We start from the raw sequence: 23,306 nt of genomic DNA, 5'->3' as shown, positions 1-23,306 counted from the left end.
AAATATTGGACTCTTGAGATCAAAGAGATAGTACTGCAGATAGGAAGCTTGCCATGCATGCAGTTGATCCAGATTTGATCTCTGGCATCTCATATGGTCTGCCAAACCTGCCAGGAGTGATCCCTGAGTGCAGAGCCATGACTAATCCCTGAATACCACCATGTATGGTCCCCAAACAAAACAAAACAAAAAAACTTACACTTGCGATTCTTTCCCAGCTTAGGCAAACTTATTCTGCTAAAACTTATATTTTTTCAGGATCTATCTCCCAGTGATAAAATACTATGTTAGATGATATCAAGGAATTTTCTGGTATAATATATAATTTTATTAAGTACAAGAAGCATTTATTAATTCATTTTTAAGATATAAATGGAAACTGTAGGGAGGTTAATGACTTTATCAAGGGCACACAGTAAGCAATTTGACAAATAATTTTAAATTTGAAATTTTATTTTCAAAATTATATCCTATGGCCTCAATCTATTTTCAATGTCCCACATCAGTTTGGCTTCATTTTTATAGAAGACAGTAAATCTGTCCTCCATTAGACAAACCCCTTTGCTTCTTTTCCACATTATTATTTTATAAGCTATTCTTAACTTATGCTTGGAAAAGATTTTACAGCCTCCATGGGTACTGTGGCAGAAAAACTTAATCTAGATTCTTAAGTGCCTTGTTTAATTATAAAATAGAAAATCAAAGCCACAGACAGCTAATAATTTAACAAATATGAGTTTGGGGGTGAATATGCTGAGGAGTTTGTCATCTTTTTGTACTTTAAAACTTTTATTTTAGTTTTGTTTGGGGGTTATACGTGGTGGTGCATAGTGCTTACTCCTGGCTCTGTGCTCAGGGAACATTCTTAGTGGAGGTTAGAGAACCCTATCCACTGCCCAGGATTGAAACGGGTTGCCCATATGCAAGGCAATTGCGCCTTACCCGCTGTACTATCTGTCAGCCACTTTTTGTACATTTTAAACTTCAAAACTTACCCAAAATCCCCCTTAAGAATTAGGAAGAATTATGATAACAAAGGTTTCCTTCCCTTTTTTCCCAAGAGCCCTCAAAATAAGTTCCAAACCCCCTCCTGCTTCCAAAATGTCTGCGTAGACATGGAGGTGGGACATGAGTTCTTCACAGCAATGAGCTCATGACAGAACTTCCTCTTCATCCAGCTGGATGGAAAGGGGAGTGAAGTTGAATAACTAACTTCTGGAGGGCCATTATTGAAGAAGATTGGGAGTATAAAATAATCCTGAATTCATGCTAAAATATCAGGGTTTGTGTCTAAACTTTTTGGTTACTATCTGCCTTAACATGGGCAAATTACACTTCTGAGTAAGAATTTCCTCATCTGTAAAGTGGAACTAATTGGAATATAAAATCTAATTCTATATATGAAAGAGTAAGCCTAAATGGATGTTTTAGTAAACTTGTTATAGTTCATATTTTTTCTCTTTTTTTTTGTGAAGTGGAGGTATTTGGCTACACCTGGGCAGTGCTCAGGGCTTATTCCTGGCTCTGTGCTTAGGAGAGTCTCTGGAAGTGCTCAGGAGACTACCATGTGGCTTTGGGATTCAAACTAGGGTCAGTCTAAGTGATGCAAGACAACCTTCTTTTTTATTTTTTTTTTAGTGAATTGCCATGAGGTACAGTTACAGTCTTACAAACTTTCACGCTTATGTTTCAGTTTTAGTCATAAAATGATCGAGTACCCCATCCCTCCACCAGTGCCCTTTCTCCAACACCAATGTTCCTAGTATCCCTCTATCCCTCCCACCACCACCACCTCATCTCCCCCCACCCCGCCTCTGTGGGAGGCACATTCCCTTTTACTCTCTCTCTCCTTTTGGGTGTTGTGGTTTGCAATACAGGTATTATGTGGCCATCATGCTCGATCTTTAATCCATTTTCAGCACACATCTCCCATCCTGAGCAGGCCTTCCAAACATTCTTTACTTGGTGGTCCCTTCTCTTTCTGAGCTGCCTTTCCCCTCAGTATTAGAGACCGGCTTCTAAGCTGTGGACCAATCTCCCTGGCCCTTATCTATACTATCCTTGGGTGTTAGTCTCACATCCTGTTACTTTATATTCCACAAATTAGTGCAGTCCTTCTATGTCATTCCCTCTCTTTCTGACTCATTTCACTTAGAAAAGACAACCTTTTTAATGCCTGTACTCTCTCCAGTGTTAAGTTACTATTTTGTGATCACAAATTAAATGCTATGCTTAAGTGATTAAATATGTTTTCCCCAACAACCTGAATATGTGTGGCTTCATGTGCGGGTCTTTTTTATCAACCACATTACAATGGTGGTAACTATGGAAAGAGTATACAGGATTGCTTATTTATGACACAACTGTTTTAAGTTTTGCGATTAAGTGTTAGCAGATGGACCTATATGTTCATTGCAGCACTGTTCACAATAGCCAGAATTTGGAAAAAAACCTGAGTGCCCAGGAACAGATGACTGGTTAAAGAAACTTTGGGACATTTACACAATGGAATACTATGCAGCTGTTAGAAAAGATGAAGTCATGAAATTTGCATATAGGATCAGCCTGGAGAGTATCATGTTAGGTGAAATGAGTCAGAAAGAGAGGGACAGACATAGAAAGATTGCACTCATGTGCGGAATATAAAGTAACAAAATGGGAGACTAATAACCAAGAATATTAGAGATAAGTACCAAGAGGAGTACTCCACAGCTTGGAAGCTGACCTCACATGTTAGGTGAAGAAGCAGCTATGATAGAGAAGGGATCACCAAGCAAAGGGTGCTAGGCGGGCCCACTAGGGATGGGAGATACGGGCTGAAAATAGACTATAGACCAAACATGATGCCTACTTAATACCTCTGTAGCAAACCACAACACCCAAAAAGAGAGAGAGCGAGCAAATGGGAATGCCCTGCCACAGAGGCAGGGTGGGGTGAAGGGGACAGGGTGGAGATAGTGGGAGGGATGCTGGGACCATTGGTGGTGGAAAATGGGAGCTGGTGGAGGGATAGGTACTCGATCATTGTATGACTGAAATGTAAGCATGAAAACCTGTAAGTCTATAACTTTGTCTCATGGTGATTCACTAATAAAAAATTAATTAAAAATTCCTAGACCAAAAAAAATAGAGTTAGCAGATGGCAGGAATATGAAGACCAAATTGTCCAAGTATCCCTCTTGTCTCTTCAGTTCTCACAACTATTTATTCAGACTTATTTTTTGGTTGGGAACACATCCACTGGTGCTTAGAGCTTACTCTGGGCTCTGATTTCAGGTATCACTCTTATAAGGCTTTAGGTGCTGCATATCAAACCCTGGTCAGTCGCCTGTAGTATTGCTCCAACTAATTTGATTTGAGGATTTTTATCAAGCCTTATAATGATTATAATTTTTCAAACTCTATATCTTTATAATTTCCTCTTTGTATATACAGTACTCCTCCCTTACCCAAGTTTTATTTATTCTAAGAGTGCCAATAGGTGTCTAAACCCATGATTAGTAGTGAATTATATATGGAGTGATATTACAGCGGATAGGGCCTTGCAGGTGGCTGACCTGGATTCGATTCCTGCATCCCTCTTGGAGAGCTTGACAAGGTACCAAGAGTATCCCACCTGCATGGCAGAGCCTGGCAAGCTACCCATGGCATATTCAATATGCCAGAAACAGTAACAGTAACGTGACAACAAATATCACAATGGAGTTGTTCTGGTGCCTGCTCGAGCAAATTGATGAACAACGGGACGACAGTGCAGTGCTATATGTGTGTGTTAGTGTATAATGCATTTCTTATAAATTCACATATGATATAATTACTTTTTATTTTTTGGGCCACAGCTGGTGATTCTTAGGGATTATTCATACCTCTACATTCAGAAATTATTCCTGGTAGTGTCCGAATAACCATACAGGGTATCAGGGATCAAAAACTTGTGGACCATCCATTCAGAACCAATTGGACAGAGAGGTAGGAGTTTGCAGTGATGGGACGGGATGCATGGGGAATCTTGCGATGGGGGAGGCAGAACCGGCCCTGCCTCCTGCCCAAATGAGACCCCGAGCAGTCACCCATGAACAGCTCCTCTGCTCCTGAACAGCCATGATCCCAGCACCATAGAAACCAATCTCGGAATGCAGCGGCTGCTGGCAGAAATACCTCTGGACTTAATACCAGAATTCCAAAACTGGGTGGCCACCTTCATGACTATGCAACATCATATGCTCTTTGTTACAAACAATAGAAAACATACATCTAATGATGCCAATCCAACAGGTCTAACTGTTGGAGGAAAAATTCCAAATAATGATAGTGAGTTTCCTGTTGAAAACTGAATGTAATCAAAGTAAGGAAAGAGTAAAGTGAAAATCATCTGCCACACAGGCAGAGGGGGAGGGGGAGGGGGGTATGCTGGGGATTTTGGTCGTGGAACATGTGCACTGGTGAAGGGATGGATGTTTGAGCATAGTATGACAGAGACTGGATCCTAAAAGCCCTGTAACTGTTCTCACGGTGACTCAATTAAAAAAGAAATTAAAAAAAAGAAAAAAAGAAAAATGGTGGACCATGTGCAATCAAAGAATCCTACTTGCTGTACTGTCATTCCAACTCCAATATACATATGATAAATTTTAATTTATTAATGAAGCAAAACGAATAATATGGTACAGTTATAACAGCATGTTAAAATAAAGCTTATGGGAATGTGGTATTACAAATTTGTTGTACACAATGTTTTAGTTTCTGTAGGTAAAACCGTGGATAATAGGGAAACTATTGTAGCATCCATTTGTTGAATTGGTGAAAAATATTACTCTCCATTTTTAAGGATAACTAATGCTTCTGTTGGCTTTCTAGAAGTGAATTCAAGATAGTAAGATGAAGTGGTGTAAGTTTATACCAAAGAATCAGAGATGACCAGAATTTAAGGTGTAACACCCTTTTGTACGTATTGGACAACTGACACCCAAGTAGGAGAAGGGACAAGATCAACTTTACAAAGTTTGTCATAGCACATTCATATTAATAATCTATGGCTTCTGCTTCAGGTTTCTTCTAACTGCTACTTTTCTGCTTAGGGTTTAACCTTTTCTACTAGACACAATGAGATTATTGTACGTGTGAACAATGGGACCTGATTTTCCAGCTCTGGCTAAAGTGGGAATGTGTGCCATGCCCTCCTTCTCCATTTGTTTTATCTCAGGAACCCAGCAGTATGATCATCATTTGTAACAGTTTGTGCCACTGTCCTTGTTAAAATCATATTTGTGAATCTTGCTAATTAACAAAGGTGTAATTAGCAGAAAGAGGGTATTAGTGTTTTTCTGACCCCTCCCACCATGTATAGTAGGTTTTATTTACTATGATTGCCAAGTCGCTTTCCATTACTATTGATACTGAGGTCATAGGAGGATTCCATAGAAATTGTCCACTTCATCTTGACTATCCAAAAGCTTTCCTCCTAAAGCTGGTGGAGGTCTCCTTGGAACAGGACTTGTAAAGAGCATCAGGGATATGAATGTAGAGATTTCCTGACACTACCATTGTTTCTCTTTATATACTCTGGGTTTTCAGATGGGAAGTTGTATGTTTGATTGATTTGGGGCCACATCTGGTATTATTTAGGGCTTACACTTGGTTCTGTGCTCCTGGTTCACTCTTGACTGCACCAAGGGGACCACATGTAGTGCTCCAGAATCAGACCAGGATTAATTGCATGCAAAACAAGCACTTTATCCCTGTACTATATGCATAGGAGGTTCTTTGGTTGAAATTTTAGAACTCAGTAGTAATTGTTATATGGCTTATCTGTGGCCTGTGGGATGTGATCTCAGCATTATTAATTAAGCATACAAGTCAGCTTGTTTGTTTTTTGGTTTTTTTTTTTTTGCTTTTTGGGTCACACCTGGCGATGCACAGGGGTCATTCCTGGCTCTGCACTCAGGAATTACCCCTGGCGGTGCTCAGTGGGATGCCCACCATATGGGATGCTGGGAATCAAATCCGGGTCGGCCGCGTGCAAGGCAAATGCCCTACATGCTGTGCTATCACTCCAGCTCCACAAATCAGCTTGTTTGTTAATCTATTTGCTGTCAGACTTGGGACAGACTACAATGTTAGTTGGGGGGTTGTGGAAGGAGACTTAAGCAATCCATTATTATTAACATAAATAAAGCATTTAATTCCTTAAAACAAATTTGATTTTATCATGCCCTTTAGCTTGTCTTCAGTATCATTAATGACAGTAACAAGCAACCAAGTTGGTATGTCATCCAGTTTTTAAGCATCTTTTGTGCATCAAACATCTGTCCCTTTATACATAGATATCCTGCCTTGATGTTTCTATGTGATTGTGTAACAGACTCCGTGTGAATTTATTTCTAAATAGACACAGAGACCTAGAAACAATATGCAGCATATTTTGGTAAAGGAACCATCTAGTTTCTTTTGTGCTTGTGTTTCTATGCATAGCTTGTATATAGATCAATTGACCTTGTATCTTTTTATCCGATATTCTGTTCCCAGGTCTCTATGCTTTATTGTAGTTTACACTCTGGGTTTGTAAATTTTTAACTTGAAGCCCAAGTACCATATTGTCTTTGCAAGCAATTCTTTCCTTTCAGCAGTGTATCAATTTCTATAGCTGCTTTGGTCCTTATTTGTATGTCTGAATGTATGTTTTGTATGTTAACCTTTCGTTTTAGTATCTGCCATGTTTTTATTTTTTCTTTGACATGAGTGTCCCTCTCTGTATAAGAGATAAACATTATGCTTAGCAAATGTCTTTTTAGTACATATTTCTTTATCCATGTACTCTTATCTTGCTCTAAGGGATCTTATAATATTTTTTATGTTTTCATAGATATAGATTTTAAATTCATCTCTTTATCGTTGTGTGTTATGCATGTATCTTCCTTTTGGCTTGTGAGCATTGGGTTTAAGATTTGTGTTTACAGTGATTTGTATTCCTTACATCTTGTGTGAGCCCCTTGGTGTGTATCTGACTCTGTATACCAGTCCATATCTTTTAGTATCTCTCTGACTAAATCTTTAAATGTATCTATCTCTGTGTCTCCATTTGTTTTTGTGTTGCAAAATGTATGCTTTTGTATAAATGTCCATTGTTCTCACAAGGAACCCACCTGATTTTGAGGATCATTATTTTGTGATACAGATTATTTTGTGATAAACTTCAGAAGTCTTTGGAGTCTTGCTTATTTTCTGACTTGTTAGTAATTGTAATACTTGACTTCATTTGTACTGAGTTAGGCTTCATTGATTATAATGTTAAAGGAATCATTGAACAATTATTTTATATTAACAGGAAAGTCCTATTAATAACTTATGGGATTAGTGGTGTTTAAATGATAAACATTTTCAGATTAACTTCTCATGTCATTGAGTTAAAAATTTTAGTGTTACTACTGCATTAAATATATGCTATTCCAGAAACTCGACATGTTAATGGTGGAAAAAGTATCTCTTTGTACTGTTGAAATGTTACTATTGATGTTTACCCTAGAAGGTGTTACTTTTATGGTTTAGTTTGGCTTTTTTCTTTTTTTTTCTTTTTTTTTTGTGGGGAAGGCATGCCTAGCTGTATTCAGGCCTTACTCTTGACTGCGTTAATGGATCACTCCTGGCAACCTGGATGGTATATGGGGTGCCAGGGACTGAAATGGAATCGGCCACCTGCAAGACAAGCACCCTACCCGTTGTACTTTTTTTCCAGACCCTGATTCTTTGTTTTGAGGAGTTCATGCAGATGACTCTGAGGTCAACTTTAAGAGCATGGATATAAAAAAAATTAAGAAATGAAACAGGAAGTAGCATGTTCTTCACCTATGTGGAATTAGCTGGATGTTCAAGATGATATTCATATAAAATAGAAAGATAAGGGACATGGAAAGAAGATCAACAGGATCCCATTTTCCCTGTCATGGGTTGCTTTGTCCATTCTAGTAAGGCAGTAAGTGAGGTAGAAATGAAAAATTCAGTGCTTTTATTTTTGCAGACCTTCATATGATTTCTTTTGTATTTTTTGTTTTTTGTGTTACTGAAAAAAATTTCAAAAATGCAGCTCACTTGTTTACAATGTGTGTATATGTATGTATATATATATATGTATGTATTTATATATACATGTATGTGTATATACATAAATCAAGTCTGCCATTTGGGTAAATGTAATACAAATTTCAGTTTCATCCTAAAAAGCATGCTTCAGCTGTACTTGAAATATATGAGAACCAGGAAATACTTTAAGAAAAAAGATTTTGGGGGACTGGAGTGATAGTACAGAGGAGGGCATTTACCTTGTACGCAGCCTATTGGCTTCAATCCTGGCCTTCCCACATGGTCCCCCAAGCACTGCCAGTAGTAATTCCTGAGTGCAGAGACAGGAGTAACCCCTGAATAAAGTTAGCTGTGGCCCAAAGGCAAACAAAAAAACAAAAAAGAGAAAATAAGATAAAAAGATTTTCCTCTTTCCACCACCACCCTCCTTTTTTTTTTTTTGGTTGTTTTCACATATTGTTACAATGCTAAGACTTTTGTTTATTTTTTGGTTTGGGCACTGCAGGGTATGGTGCTCAGAGTGGAACTCTGGGATGCCGTTAACTGAATATACAGTTTTGAGAATTGAATCCAGATCATCTGAATTCAATGTACATTTTGCTGAATAACATGATCTGGTTGTTTTCACATATTGTTTTCACATCACATGGGAGAGCCTGGCAAGGTCCCCATGAAGTATTCATATGCCAAATACAGTAACAATGATAGGTCTCATTCTCCTGACCCTGAAAGAGCCTCTAATGCAGCACCATTGGGAAGGACGAGTAAAGAGAGCTTGCTAAAATCTCAGGGCTGGGACGAATGGAGACATTACTGGGCCACTCGAGCAAATCAAGGATCAACGGGATGATAGTGATAGTGATATATACATGTATGTATATATATGTGATGGAGCGATAGCACAGCGGTAGGGCATTTGCCTTGCACGCAGCTTACCTGGGTTAAATTCCTTTGCCCCTCTCGGAGAGCCTGACAAGCTACCGAGAGTATCTCGCCCGCATGGCTGAGCCTGGGAAGCCACCTGTGGCATATTTGATAAGCCAAAAACAATAACAACTCTCACAATGGAGATGTTACTGGTGTTCGTTTGAGCAAATTGGTGAACAACGGGACAACAGCACAGCAAGAATGTGTATATATATATATATATATATATATATATACGTATATACATGTGTATATATATACATATATATGTGCTTTCAGTATACTAAAGAGAGACTGCTGAACGTCACTGCAACTTTTGTACAGGTTGGTCCACTAATATGGCTCTTATGCCAATTATAGATCCTTCCCAGGATATCTTTAGTACTTTCTGAGGAAACTGAGATTTTTTGATGTCACCCTTTGTTTAGTAGTCTAGTATGTATACTGAATTCTAAAGATCATATTTTCTTCTTAGTTAATAGTAGCAACTGAGGAAAAAAAGTGACCAGTAATAGAAGAATGGGCTCAGTTGATACATTTAAGTTATTTACACGTGTATATAAAATTAATTTTAGGGGATTTGGGGCCACACTCAGAAGTGTTTAGATCTTATATCTGGCTCTGCACTTAGGGATCACTTCTGGCGGTGCTCAGATGACTGCCTGAGGATCAAACAGAATCAAACTGTTTGCCAAGAATCAAACTTTAATTGGATGAATGAAAAGCAGATGTCTTACCTGCCTTATTATTTCTAAAGCCTTCAAAATTTGATTTTTGTTGTCTTAAGAAAGTATATCTTTAGAATTCAATGGCTTTGCTATCAATTGAGACATTTCTTTGAATATTTCAATCTACACATAATAGGTTAGCACTGCGCTGTCACTGTAGCACTGTCATCCTGTTGTTCATTGATTTGCTTGAGCACGCACCATTCTCCATTGTGAGACTTGTTGTTACTGCTTTTTGAATATCGAATATGCCACAGGTAGTTTACCAGGCTCTGCTGTGCAGTCGGGATACTCTTGGCACCCTGTCAGGCTCTCCAAGAGGGACGGAGGAATCAAACCTCCAGGAATCAATCCAGGCAAATGCCCTACCCGCTGTGCTATCACTCCAGTCCCATAATAGGTTATAAGTTAGAAAGTTAAAATATTTTAATGAAACATTATCAAACATCCTAGGTATATTCACTACATACTATTGACACGACGAGGAATAATAAGAACATACTTCTCCTCTTCTTTACAAAAACAGAGTAACTTAATATAGTTTAAATTAATGAAAGTAAAATATCTCAGATAACACAGCCAAGGTATAAATATAATATAAATAGTTGAGGTGAAAAGTCTGTGGTACTGGATTTCTGAAGATAACGGTTTGTGTGTGGCTTCAGAATTCTAGAAAAAAATGAAAACTTTGTATCTTGGTTTCATGTCTCTTTTCAATAGTCACCAATTAAAGGTTATCTCATTAGCTACTAAATAATTATATACTTACAACTCTTTAATGAAAAAGAGTAAGGCCATTTGGATAATTTTGCAATAGTTTGGCTTGGAAAAGTAATGATCAGTTTGATTCTACCTTTATGGGGAAGGAAAGTGAGTTTTGGAATGAGGATTAGTCATAACTTTTATGGATATGTTCATGGTAAACACAACATTTAATATATGTGTCATAAAGTGTCCAAGTTTATTAGTCAACAAATATTTAAGTGGCAGCTACCTCAGATGTGAAGATACTTCCTTATTTTCTTTTTGCATTTTCATTAAGAACAAATCCAAATCATCATGCTAGGTAGTGTCTCATTGCACCAAATATTATTGGAAAGATCACTTGTATCACTTGTAGTCCTGTTGATCTTTGATTTGCTCGAACGGGCCCCAGTAACGTCTCCATTTGTCCCTGTCGCAAGCCAGTGCAGCCCAATGATATTTGCTCGCTCCAGGAACAGGAAGAGCCTCAAATCAATTCAGAGATTTGACGAAGAAATCTGACCATCTAGTTGGTGGGTGGCCACGAGGTCTTCTGACATCCCATGGAATCCAGTCGGTAACAGCTCTAGTCCAGCGGTCGTCTCTGAATCGCATTATTGGAAAGATAGTTTTTATATAATCTAAAAAGAATAGAGATCCTAGAATTTGAACCTTTTTTGGTAGAACATTAGTTTTTTTTTCTTTTTGGGTCACACCCAGAGATGCTCAGGGGTTACTCCTGGCTCTGCACTCAGGAATTATTCCTGGCGGTGCTTGGGGGACCATACAGGATGCCGGGGATCGAACCCGGGTCAGCCGCGTGCAAGGCAAACGCCCTACCCGCTGTGCTATCGCTCCGGCCCCAGAACATTAGGTTTTAAAAATAGTACTTTTTAATTTTAAATTTTCTGTGAAATAGCAGTTCAAATTATTTTTCTGTTTCATCACTAATGTTGAATATTTGAGTTCAAGATTAATAGTAACAAAGTAAACTTTGAGCCTTGAATAAAAATGATCCAGATGTCTATTGGATTAATTTTCAAGTAGAAAATTCTGCCATGCATATTGCTAATTCAACTATGTCATGTCTTTGGCTAAAGATATATGTCCAAGACAACTTTCTATTCTTTTCTATAATGCTCAGATACTTTCTAGAAAAAATCTATCTTATCTACTGCCAAGTTATATTGATATTAAAATACTCTAATTAATAATCCAATAAATAGTTTATTGAGGGGATTAGGAATCTTAATGCTCATTTTTTAGAAGAATTTGAGACTCAAATTAAGTAGACTATGGTTCTTCCATGTAACGGTGATTTCTACAATGAATATTGATTTGTACTTACATCATCATCTGTTAATATGCATGGTCTCTGCTCTTTGAAGTCAGTCATTCTAAAACCAGAAGCTGGAAGGCCATTCTCAAATGTAATGTACACTTTCTGGGGGCTAATAGCAATGCTCAAGTTTAGAAAAGGCAGACGGTGTCGACTGAAACAGTTAGACTTAGATCATGAAACTTACACCTTCATGTAGTAGTGAAACGTTTAACCTTAGAGTGTTAATCTTGAAGTAAGAAAAATGAAGTAAAATGGAGGAACCACTTCCACCCTAAATCATTGTTTATTTTTCTTGCTCTCTGAAACACTCTTTGATTTAATAACCACACAATACTCCCTCACTTGAGGACAGCATATTTGACACAAATAGTTTAGTTTTCTGAGAGAGGGCTTCACTGACTGACATCTAAAAGTCTCAACTATCTCTTCAATATCTTTGTTTTCAATATCAGTTTTCAGGATCATCTGGTTCCAAGCCTTTGTTATAACATCTCTATTGCCTTCGTAACTCATAGGTCAAAACTGCAAACTGACCCACTCACTGAGTTTATGATTGAGGCTCCTGTCACATAACACTTCGTTCTACTGCTACAGGATTTTATTAGCACCTATTTATAGTATATAGGAAATCACTGAGATTCAGAATGGCAAATAACTTTCTTCTGAGAGTCAAACAGCTACTGCCAGACTAATGTCTATATTTAATTTATATAATGGGTGGTTTTTTATGCTTTCATATATTTGTGAAGTCTTATACTAGATAATTAGAAATAGCACTTAAAATATAATTTCTTCTAAAGATGGGCTGGAGCGATAGTACAGCAGGTATGCCATTTGCCTTGCATGCGCTGACCAGGGTTCGATTTCTCCATCCCTCTTGGAGAGCCCGGCAAGCTACCGAGAGTATATAGCCCACATGGCAGAGCCTGGCAGGCTACTCGTGGCGTATTTGATATGCCAAAAACAGTAACAAGTCTCACAATGTAAATATTACTGGTCCCTGCTCGAGCAAATCAATGAACAATGGATGACAATGATTAAAGACGCAGTTAAAGTTGCTGTTACGTAGGGACACTTTGATTAGAATGTTTCTTTAGTACTTATTAGTAATATATTTGCCCTGTAACTGTATTGGGAATGCTCCATAATTGTATTTTGCTCAATAATTTTATTAGGACTTCTTACGGTAGAATTTCACTCATCACTAAACCTCTCATTCTAAGTGAATTTTACCTCACAAGTTTTTCATCTCTGAATATTATCTCTCCTATTGTATAATTCATATTTTTAGTGTTGACTTCCCTTTTCACTTAATAACTTTATTTTAAAAGAAAAGTTCACATCAATAATACATATGGTAAATCAGTTTTTCCACTATGTTAAAATACTACTATATGAATAATTCAAAATTAGAACAACTTAACATATAAATCATGTCCATCATGATTAACATTCTATAATTCTTTTTTTTATTGAATCACCATTTGGAAAGTTACAAAGCTTTCAGGCTTAAGTCTCAGTTACACAATGATCGAACACCCATCCCTTCACCAGTGCACACATTCTACCACCAAGAACTACAGTAAACCTCCTCCCCAGCCCCCCACCCTGCCTGTGTAGCTGATAAATTTCATTTTACTTTCTCTTTACTTTGATTACATTCAAACAATAATTATTGATCTGTAAACTTTCCACTTACTTTTACTTCTTGCTGCAGTGGTTTAAAGTCAAGAAGTTAAAAAACTTCTGTTTATGTTTTTAATGGGTAGGGAATTACTATTTTTAACATAACCTTAAAATTATATTCATTTGTAAAATACATAATAATCTCCAAATAATGTCTGTGTTCTAGTCAGTGAGAACTGTTTTTATTTTAAAAATAATTGCATAAACACTAAAACAAATAATCTACTGCAGGAGCAGATTAATTCATTTTCTCATATCAAAAGTAGCATACATTTCACAGTAGGAGAAACATTATTCTGGTCCTTGTAGCTGAAAGATTAAATTATTTTACACTCTCTAGGTTATATTTTCCTCATCTGTGAAATATGATGAAAACATAAGGATGATAAAAGTAGATGATCTCTAAGATTGCTGCCAGCACATTACGATATATAGTTCTATGTGGTGACTTACTTCACTTCAACTTTGGAAGTCCTGTTGGACAATATCCATAGAAAAGAAATAGATGTCAGGAAGGAAGTCATTCAGCCTATAGGTCTGGCAACTGCTTGAATGTGAACAGTTAGACTTAGATCATGTGATTACTAGCAAATCTTCTCTATGTGAGTTAAAACTTAGAAACTTAAGTTCTTCTATTTTGATGACCTCAAAGAATATTGTGCTAAGTAATGAAACTCAAGCAACAAATGACACTTTCTGTCTTAGGGGATGACTTCTGACTTAAGGAAAGAGTAAGGAAATGATATTTCATAATAAAAAAACGTGAACAGTATACGCGATCTTGTCTAATTGTACTCACAATTCCTTACAAGATCTAGGCCTACTTTCAAGTTCAATGAATGTATATAGAGAAGAAAACAAGTCTACTTATTGTATGAGAGCTAGCCCAAGAATTAACACATTTTTTCATCACTCTAAACTAACTAATTGAGCAGTGGAATGGCAGGTGGGGCGACTGAAGAATTATTTGCATATTTTAAAGGAGAGTGAGAAAAGAAAAAAAATGGCCCATGTATTTGTCTGAAAGAAACCTTGAAAGAGATACAAAAATCCTTAGAAATCCTTGACTTATTAAAAATGATGTTTGTTTACTCCATGACAATTTTAGAGGTTATAAATTTCTGTTTTCTATTTGAAAATGTTGAGAAGATGCACAGATAATTGGCAGGTAGCTAATCTCTGACTGTGGTAACAACGTTTGTGCTGTTCCTTTAAGAATATGTTTGGAGTTATATAATATGTGACGATGTTAACTATTCCAGGAGTTATCAAAATGTAATAGAATTATAAGTAGTAATGCTTCTGTTTTACAAAAGGAACTGTGGTATATTTTGTTTAAGTACCTAAAAGAAAAACATTAAGTAATTTCAGAATCTCAGTTGCTAAAACTAAGAGACTGAAAAAGACTGGCAACTCTGGAGAAAAATATGAAAGAACTATCATCTCTCCCACCTGTCAGACTAAAAATAATATGGAAATGTTATTAGCATCTTTAAAAAGTGTTTACCCCATGACAATTTTAGAGGTCATAAATTTCTGTTTTCTATTTGAAAATGTTGAGAAGATGCACAGATAATTGGCAGGTAGCTAAACTCTGACTGTGGTAACAACGTTTGTGCTGTTCCTTTAAGAATATGTTTGGAGTTATATAATATGTGACTATGTTAACTATTCCAGGAGTTATCAAAATGTAATAGAATTATAAGTAGTAATGCTTCTGTTTTACAAAAGGAAATGTGGTATATTTTGTTTAAATACCTAAAAGAAAAACATTAAGTAATTTCAGAATCTCAGTTGCTAAAACTAGGAGACTGAAAAAGACTGGTAACTCTGGAGAAAAATATGAAAAAACTATCATCTCTCCCACCTGTCAGACTGAAAATAATATGGAAATGTTATTAGCATCTTTAAAAAATGTTTACTCCATGACAATTTTAGAGGTCATAAATTTCTGTTTTCTATTGGAAAATGTTGAGAAGATGCACAGATAATTGGCAGGTAGCTAATCTCTGACTGTGGTAACAACGTTTGTGCTGTTCCTTTAAGGATATGTTTGGAGTTTTATAATATGTGACTATGTTAACTATTCCAGGAGTTATCAAAATGTAATAGAATTATAAGTAGTAATGCTTCTGTTTTACAAAAGGAAATGTGGTATATTTTGTTTAGATACCTAAAAGAAAAACATTAAGTAATTTCAGAATCTCAGTTGCTAAAACTAAGAGACTGAAAAAGAGACTGGTAACTCTGGAGAAAAATATGAAAGAACTATCATCTCTCCCACCTGTCAGACTAAAAATAATATCGAAATTTTATTAGCATCTTTAAAAAGTGACTGTCAACATTTTAGCTCTCTGATAATTCCGTGTTTTTGTTTTATTTTGAAACATATTGTTTTTCAAATAAAGCCTTATTTAAGTTATACATGAAGAGGCAATAGGAGCAAAATCAAGTGTTAGAACCAGAATTTAAAGAAAAGCTAAGGGGGCCAGGAATGCGACTCAAAGGTAGAATGAATGTCTTGCATGTGTGAGTTCCTAGGTTCAGTTCCCATCACTGAAAAAAAAGTTTAAACATGAAAAAGGAATCAATAAAATATATCTTTTACGTCTGAGATATATGGAGATTTTCATATGCTTTACAAAGGAAACATTTTAAGTCATCTGGCTACTAAATTATGGTAGCTGAGTGACAGAATGTATAGCAAAAAGTGTTCCTTATTATTAAAGAGAAATAACTGTGCTCCCACATCAGCGGCATTACACTGGACCTTGAAGTTCTCATAGAGAATTGGAATGCATATATCATAGAGTCTCTAGATAAGGTTAAGTTTTTAATTAAATTGGTACTCCCTAATTTTATTTTCTATTTGATTCTTGGTGCTAAAAACAAGGAAGACAAACATGCCTCTGTTTAATTCCATTATGTGGCTGACAATAGAGCTTGCTGTTACTTTAAAAAAAACCCTAATTTCCTTAGTATTAAACATATCTTTTGTGCTTGTGGATGAAGTGTCATATAGTGTGAATATGAACAATGAGGCCAGGTGATTTTGTTCATAAATTAAATACTGAGTTGGTGCTTTTGGAGAGACAGTTTAAAACTCATACTTTTAAAATTTAGTTAGTGCCCTTACTTCCATCTTTAAAGTTCTCTTTGAAAATAAAAATACATAGAGTGTCTGACAAGAACACACCTCCAGATACTTATCTAAGTGGCATCATATTTTCAACACAGTGACCCCCCAGCTGTAGAGAATTTTATTTAAGTTTGCTTTAGGGGGCTGCTGTGATGAAAGCAAGTAGAGGCCCCTCTTATTATTCATATATGCTAATGATACTAATTGTTGGTGCTAAAGGCAAAATCCTCTTTCTGAATTTTGAGGACTTTTTTGCCTGAGTGCATCGTTTTTTCTTTTCTACTTTTGTTATCCAGGAAAAATTAATGAGCAACATTGAGACAGTTCATTTCATATATTCACTAATAAAATTTGTATTTGGGGCTGGAGCGATAGCACAGCGGGTAGGGCGTTTGCCTTGCACACGGCCGACCCGGGTTCGATCCCCGGCATCCCATATGGTTCCCCAAGCATTGCCAGGAGTAATTCCTGAGTGCAAAGCCAGGAGTAACCCCTGAGCATAGCTGGTTGTGACCCAAAAAGCAAAAAGAAAAAATAAAATAAAATTTGTATCGTTATCTACCAGGAGCAGAACTTTGAGGGGTCCAAGGTCAAGCTCATTTATGCCCTGACCTGGCAAAGCAGTGCTGTGTGGGCCCAGTTGTGTTAAGAGTGGAGCTGGGGACAAGGTTACCAGAGTTGCACTTGATGATGGTCCAGTCATAGCAGTGAAAAGAATGGATCTCAGGGTCCTACCCATGGAAGGAATATACTGTACTACTTGAGCTGTCTTCTGGACCATGATAGGAAACTTTTACTTAGAAATTTCACCCAGTAAAATGCACAAATTCAGTATTTTTTGTATTTTTACAGAGTTGTACAGCATTATCAAAATTAATTTAGAATATTGTTCACTCTGATAAGAAACTGTGCCCAGTAGCAATCACTTTCCATTTTTATCTACACGCGCTTGACCTAGGCAACTTCTAAAATTTGACTTAGTCTAGACATTTCAAGTAAGTAGAATCATGCATTCAGTTGCCACTTGACTCTGAATACTTTCATTTACAATGCTTTATTGTTATTTTATGAACTATGAGATTCTATACTTCATAATTCTGTTAATATTGATTCGCCATGCATGTTTTTATGCATCTGCTTCTATGTTATGGCTGAATTTTATGTCATTGTATGAATGCACCACAGTAACTGATGAATGGACAAATATATGTTGTTACCACATCTTCACTATTTAAATAATGCTTAATTAATGTTCATATGTGATATTTTGTCAAGATATGTTTTCATTTCTCCTGATATATCTTAGAATGGAATTACTGTTTCATGTAGTGACTTTTTGTGTTTAAGTAAAATGGTGTTTTTAAAACCTGAGTTATAAAATTACATATTACAATTAAAATTATATAATTACATATCTTGCCAGTCTGTGCTGGTGATATAGCACAGGTGTTAAGGTATTTGCCTTGAACTCAGCCAATGTGGGTTCCATCTCTGACACCTCATAGGGTTCCCTTGGGACCACCAGGAGTGTTCACTGAGTACAGTCAGGTATAAGCACTGAGCATAGCCATGTGTGGCAAATACAATAAAATTAAAAGGGAAAACAGAACAAACATTACATAGCTAACAAACATACAGGTGGTCAGAAATAGGAAAGTGACAAAGTAGTGAAGGTGACACTTAGTATAGGAAGAAAAGCTCTCCGGGCCCTAAGGAGCTGGGCCACCCAGTCCTCCTATCTGTGCTGAGCCCTGGAGTTCAACCTGCCATCCAGGGCCCCCTTGTCCCCCCACTGAGGCATAGCCCAGGCCTTTCTCTGCTGCCACCAAAGTGACTGTCTCCATAGTTCTCTCCGGCCCAGGTGAGTCTGTCTTTAACTTTTTGAGGAATTGCACTATTTTTCCAAAACAACTGCACCATTTTACTTTCCTCCAAGAAGTGCATGGGATTTCAGTTTATTCACATATTAAGCAACATTATTTTCCATTTTATAATAGATATTTTAGTGGGTATGAAGTAGTATTTCATGTGCTTCATATTTTCCATTTCTTCATATAGTGTCTTACTGATTGCTCTTTGAAAAAGTATCTATTAAGATGTTTTGGGTTATTTGACTCTGTATGATGGCGCTGAAAGATGTTCAAGTAAAATTTGGACATTTGCCTTTTTAAGGATGACACTTTAAAGTTGTGTTTTTTATTTCAGTCAGTTGTGTGGTTCTACTGGCTTTACATATTTTAGCTGTTTTAGATACTTTGCAGGCTGTGAATGCCAGCAGAATCTGAGTGACCTTGGCTTCCCTGCTGAGAATGTAGTCCAGGAGCAGAAATTTATCAGAAATGTATCAAAAATTTACCATTTAATTCTCTCACCCCCTCCCTTATCTGGGACAAGGAGAATCTAGTTTAAAGGTCTGTGTGTCTTTTTTTTTAACTTATGCTTGGCTGGATTGGAAACTTTGAATTCCTTTTTCTTTGTTTTTGGAATTATGCTGGCTCTAAGGGGAGAGGAGAGTAAGAGCACATGAAATTGTGATTTTTAAAAATGAACAAATTTTGTTAAAGGAAACAGAATATTCATGTTCCTCCATGTGATGGATTATTAGGCTAAATAAATCTTTCTGCTTCTCTCAAAAAATGAAATGTCTCATTTTATTTTTTTTATTTTATTTTTTTTTGCTTTTTTTTGGGTCACACCTGGCGATGCACAGGGGTTACTCCTGGCTCTGCACTCAGGAATCACTCCTGGCGGTGCTCAGGGGACCATATGGGATTCTGGGAATCGAACCCGGGTCGGCCGCATGCAAGGCAAACGCCCTACCCGCTGTGCTATTGCTCCAGCCCCGAAATGTCTCATTTTAAGCTGTGGGTTAATTTGAAGTACAAGCAGACTTACCCCAATGTATATTTTCTTCATATTGCTGCTCAATGTGCTTGTGTTTAAGACAATGGGCGTGAAGTACGGAACTTCCTCTCTTGTTCTACCAGTTTTTAACTAGTGCTTTAAAAAATAAGATACTTCAGAATGAGAAGTCTTAGAATTTTATGTAAGTAGTTATAAAACCCCACAGACCATAGTTTCAAAAAGTTTTTCCTCAATATCTTAGCTGTGTGTCTTTATGCAAGTTATTCTGCTTTTCTGAGTTTTCTTTATTTTGAAGATATGAAAATACAACTTTTTGAAATTGTGAGAACTAAGAAAAATGATGCACATAAGGTATCTGGTACTTATGTTCAATTTTTGTGATTGAGGATAGAGGCAAGTGGATTATCTTGGCAAATGTCTTTTTAGTTGCATTCTTTGGGCAACACTTGGACAATACTTTTTCTGGCTACATTAGTATACATATAACATTTAATATGTTAATGGTCTGGGTGGTCTTGGTGAAGGTCTTTGTCTTCAGAAGTATTGTGAAACTGGAAAGGACTGCAGAAAATTGTATGTAAACACCACTTTTTAGATTTATTAGATTTTCTAATGAAGTTTTATGCATTTTCTACAAGAAATACTTCCAAAGGGTATAATATTTTGAATAAAGGAAGAAATTCAAGGATGGGTGAAAAATATGGCATATAATTGTCATATATTACTTTCTTTAATGTCCAGCAAGTACTCCTTGGAATGTTGAATCAGCAAGCTTTGTATAATGTAGAAGACACTGTTACTGATTTCCAACTGGAAGCTCATAAATCTATCATCCTAGGCACATGGAGGAAAATTTATGAGCTTCGTGTTTCTATGTAGTTATTAAAATATATTGAATCGGTTAGAGCTCACACTGTTGTTTCAGGACTCACTCTCTCTCTCTCTTTGTAAGCAATTAAGAAGATTGTTTTTTTAGATGTCACCAGTTCAATTATTTGTAATTTTTCATCTGGTTAGCTCCTGGCAAAATAAAATGGCAACATCCAAGAGATTGGGAAAGTTGGGTTATTTCCTCCCATAAGTGGTGCCATAGGTCATCAGTTTGCTCCTGCTTCTTCCAATTGGCACATGACCCTAACATTAATGGCAGTGTGCACTCAAAATAATTTTAAGCTTCTTAAGCAGATATCTGGCTTCCTTATTCCCAAAGGAACAAAGGTATCTTTAGGAGAAATTTAGATCTGCACAGTTCCTTGACAGAATTTTCAGTAACACTGACCCAAAAAACATTTTTGACAATTTTAAAAATTATAATTGCCGTGGAGATGAGTAATTTAATAATAAATATTGTATATATGTTATATGCAATAAATTATATTACTAATACTTGTTATTATTTATAAAGCAGTAATAACATTTGTCCAAAATATCATAAACTTATCAACCATGATTTAGGGATAGCTATCAACATTGATTTTGTAAAAATTTTACCCCACAATTTTCTAACTAATAAAATAGCCTTTAAAGTGTTTTAATTATTCTTGTCAAGGTATGAAGGACTGTGTTTTTAATTACTCATCTTTATTTAGCTTTATCGAATCACCATGGGATAGACCACTGCGAAGTTATTCATGATTGAATGTCGGTCATACAATGTTCCAACACTTATCACTCCACCAGTGTACATTTATCACCACCCATGTCCCTAGTTTCCCTCCCACCCCCCTCCATTCCCTCCATCACCCACACCCATGGTTAATGGCAGGCAGTTTTTCCCCGTCCTATCTCTCTCTTTCTCTTTCTCACTCTCTCTCCTTTAGTGCATTATGATTTGCAACTGGGTAGCGACTATGGGTTGTGGACATGACTGCCAGGATTTCTGGAAGTAGAAGGATGTGGGGAGAGGAAGCCCATTCTGGCCCCAAGAAAGCCTGAAGATTTCAGTCCCAAAACCTGCATAACCTTATTTTCAGCAGATTAATATTTTATTGAGGTCCATCTCAATATCTGGAGTGTGGCTGGGGGCATGGCGGCAGTTTTGGACTGTGGGAGCAAGCGGCTTTGGATGGGCACTGGCAAACCCATCACCCTTCGATGTACCCTGTTTTTACAGCCTTGTGTTGGTCCAAGATTAATTGTGGCTTCTGATCTCTTTCAAGATTTATTTTTGTTCTCCGAAACAAAGCTTATGGAAGAGCTTCCATGGTGTTCCTGAAGCTGGTTCATGGTGGTGACTGCTGGTGCTTTCAGAAGTATAGGGAAGTTGAGCCCATAGCCCAGCCTGACTCAGAGAAAGCCTGGAAATTTCAGTCAGAAAATCTGCATACCCGAATTTTCAGCATATTAATACCTTGGTGAGGTCTGTCCTGGGACAGTGGAGTGCAGCTGGGGACATGGGTTCAATTTTGGATTGTGGGACAAGAGGCTGCCGAGGGCTCTGCTTGGGAAGGCACTGGCAAACCCACACACCTCTAATGTGCCCCGTTTGTACAGCCTGGCCCAGGTCTGAGATTAAACTGAGGCTTCTGATTTCTTTTAAGAATCATTTATGGGTCTCTGCACCAAGGACAATAAATGAGCTTGTATGAGTGAGCCAGAGGTGATTTGTGGGCTTGGCTCCCACATACCTAAGTTTTGGTGGTTTAATTTCTTGGGAAACTTGGTCCTGAGTTGTTGGATTCTTGCCAGAGGTGCAGTGGAGATTTGGGGTTATCAGGAAGCCTGAGGGCAACATCATGCTGCTGATGCACTTGCTGTGTGGGTCTAGGTTGACTTGCAGGCAGCTCCAGGCCTCATGGGCCCCTGTAGTATAGGACCCAATAGGGACAAGGACCTTGTCCAGGACTGCTGCAGTTCACAACTTGGGCACTCTGGGTAGGCTGCAGCAACCAGGCCAACAGAACCTGACCAGAGGTCACACAGCCCCATGTTTGGTCTCCAGAGATTTGGTGATCAGGGAGGTTTTCCTCTAATATACCATGGGCAGCATGGCCTGGTAGGAGGAGGAAGTGGTGGCAGGGTAAACCTGCCAGAGGCAAATTCCTCAGGACCCATTGTTGGGACTCAGAGCACCTCAACTCCAAAATCTCAACATCTGTGCTCCACAGTGGTGCCGAATCAGACCTAAAGGGCCCTATTCCGACCCCTTGAAACTCGGCCAGTACACATAGTTGCCAGAGAGAGCTGTGGGACCTCTGCCAGCTGGTGGTTGAGTCACAGCCATCCTCAAATGTTCCACTCTGGGCCAGCGCTCAGCTGCTGATGACAAGCTGGTTTTATTTAATGGTGCTCTTCCTGATCCAGAATATCCAAGAGGCACCCGTGTTCAGTTACACAGAAATTTTGTAGCCCCATTGGCTGTTCAGATCGATGAGAGTTGCCATCCCTCAGTCACTTGCTGCTGCACGGTTGCCATTTTGACCTGGAAGCCTAAGTACTAATCTTTAAACTGAATTTCAGATAATCTGAATACTTAGATAACCTTAACTGAAACATAACATTTTTGCTTGTTTACATCAATGGTTGTTAGTTCTGACTATGTTTAAGCTTAAAAGCTTAATTTTCTGAGGGGCCTTCCCTGATAATTGTACTTTAGACTGGTTCTCTGCGAAGTCCATGTAGTAACATCCCATTTTGTTCCTTTTTAAGCACCTCTCCAATTAACCATTATCAACTAATTAGTGCAATTTTGTATTCAGTTCATTCATCTTACCTAGTAGACTTACAACTATGTGAGTACTTAGATTATGACATTTTCTCCATTGCTCTATACATTATGAGCACAATAATAGAAGAATAT

General features: G+C 37.4%; 1 protein-coding gene across 1 annotated transcript in view; it reads left to right on the top strand.

Annotated features, from left to right (window-relative positions):
- The window catches only part of AR (androgen receptor), a 209,103-nt gene that overhangs the window by 23,718 nt on the left and 162,079 nt on the right, over positions 1–23,306 (top strand). The window lies entirely within an intron of this gene.

This window comes from Sorex araneus, chromosome X, assembly GCF_027595985.1.
Source record: "Sorex araneus isolate mSorAra2 chromosome X, mSorAra2.pri, whole genome shotgun sequence".
Classification (NCBI taxonomy): Eukaryota; Metazoa; Chordata; class Mammalia; order Eulipotyphla; family Soricidae; genus Sorex; species Sorex araneus.
The sequence above is the reverse complement of the archived record's forward strand: the minus strand, read 5'-3'. Positions and strand labels throughout refer to the sequence as shown.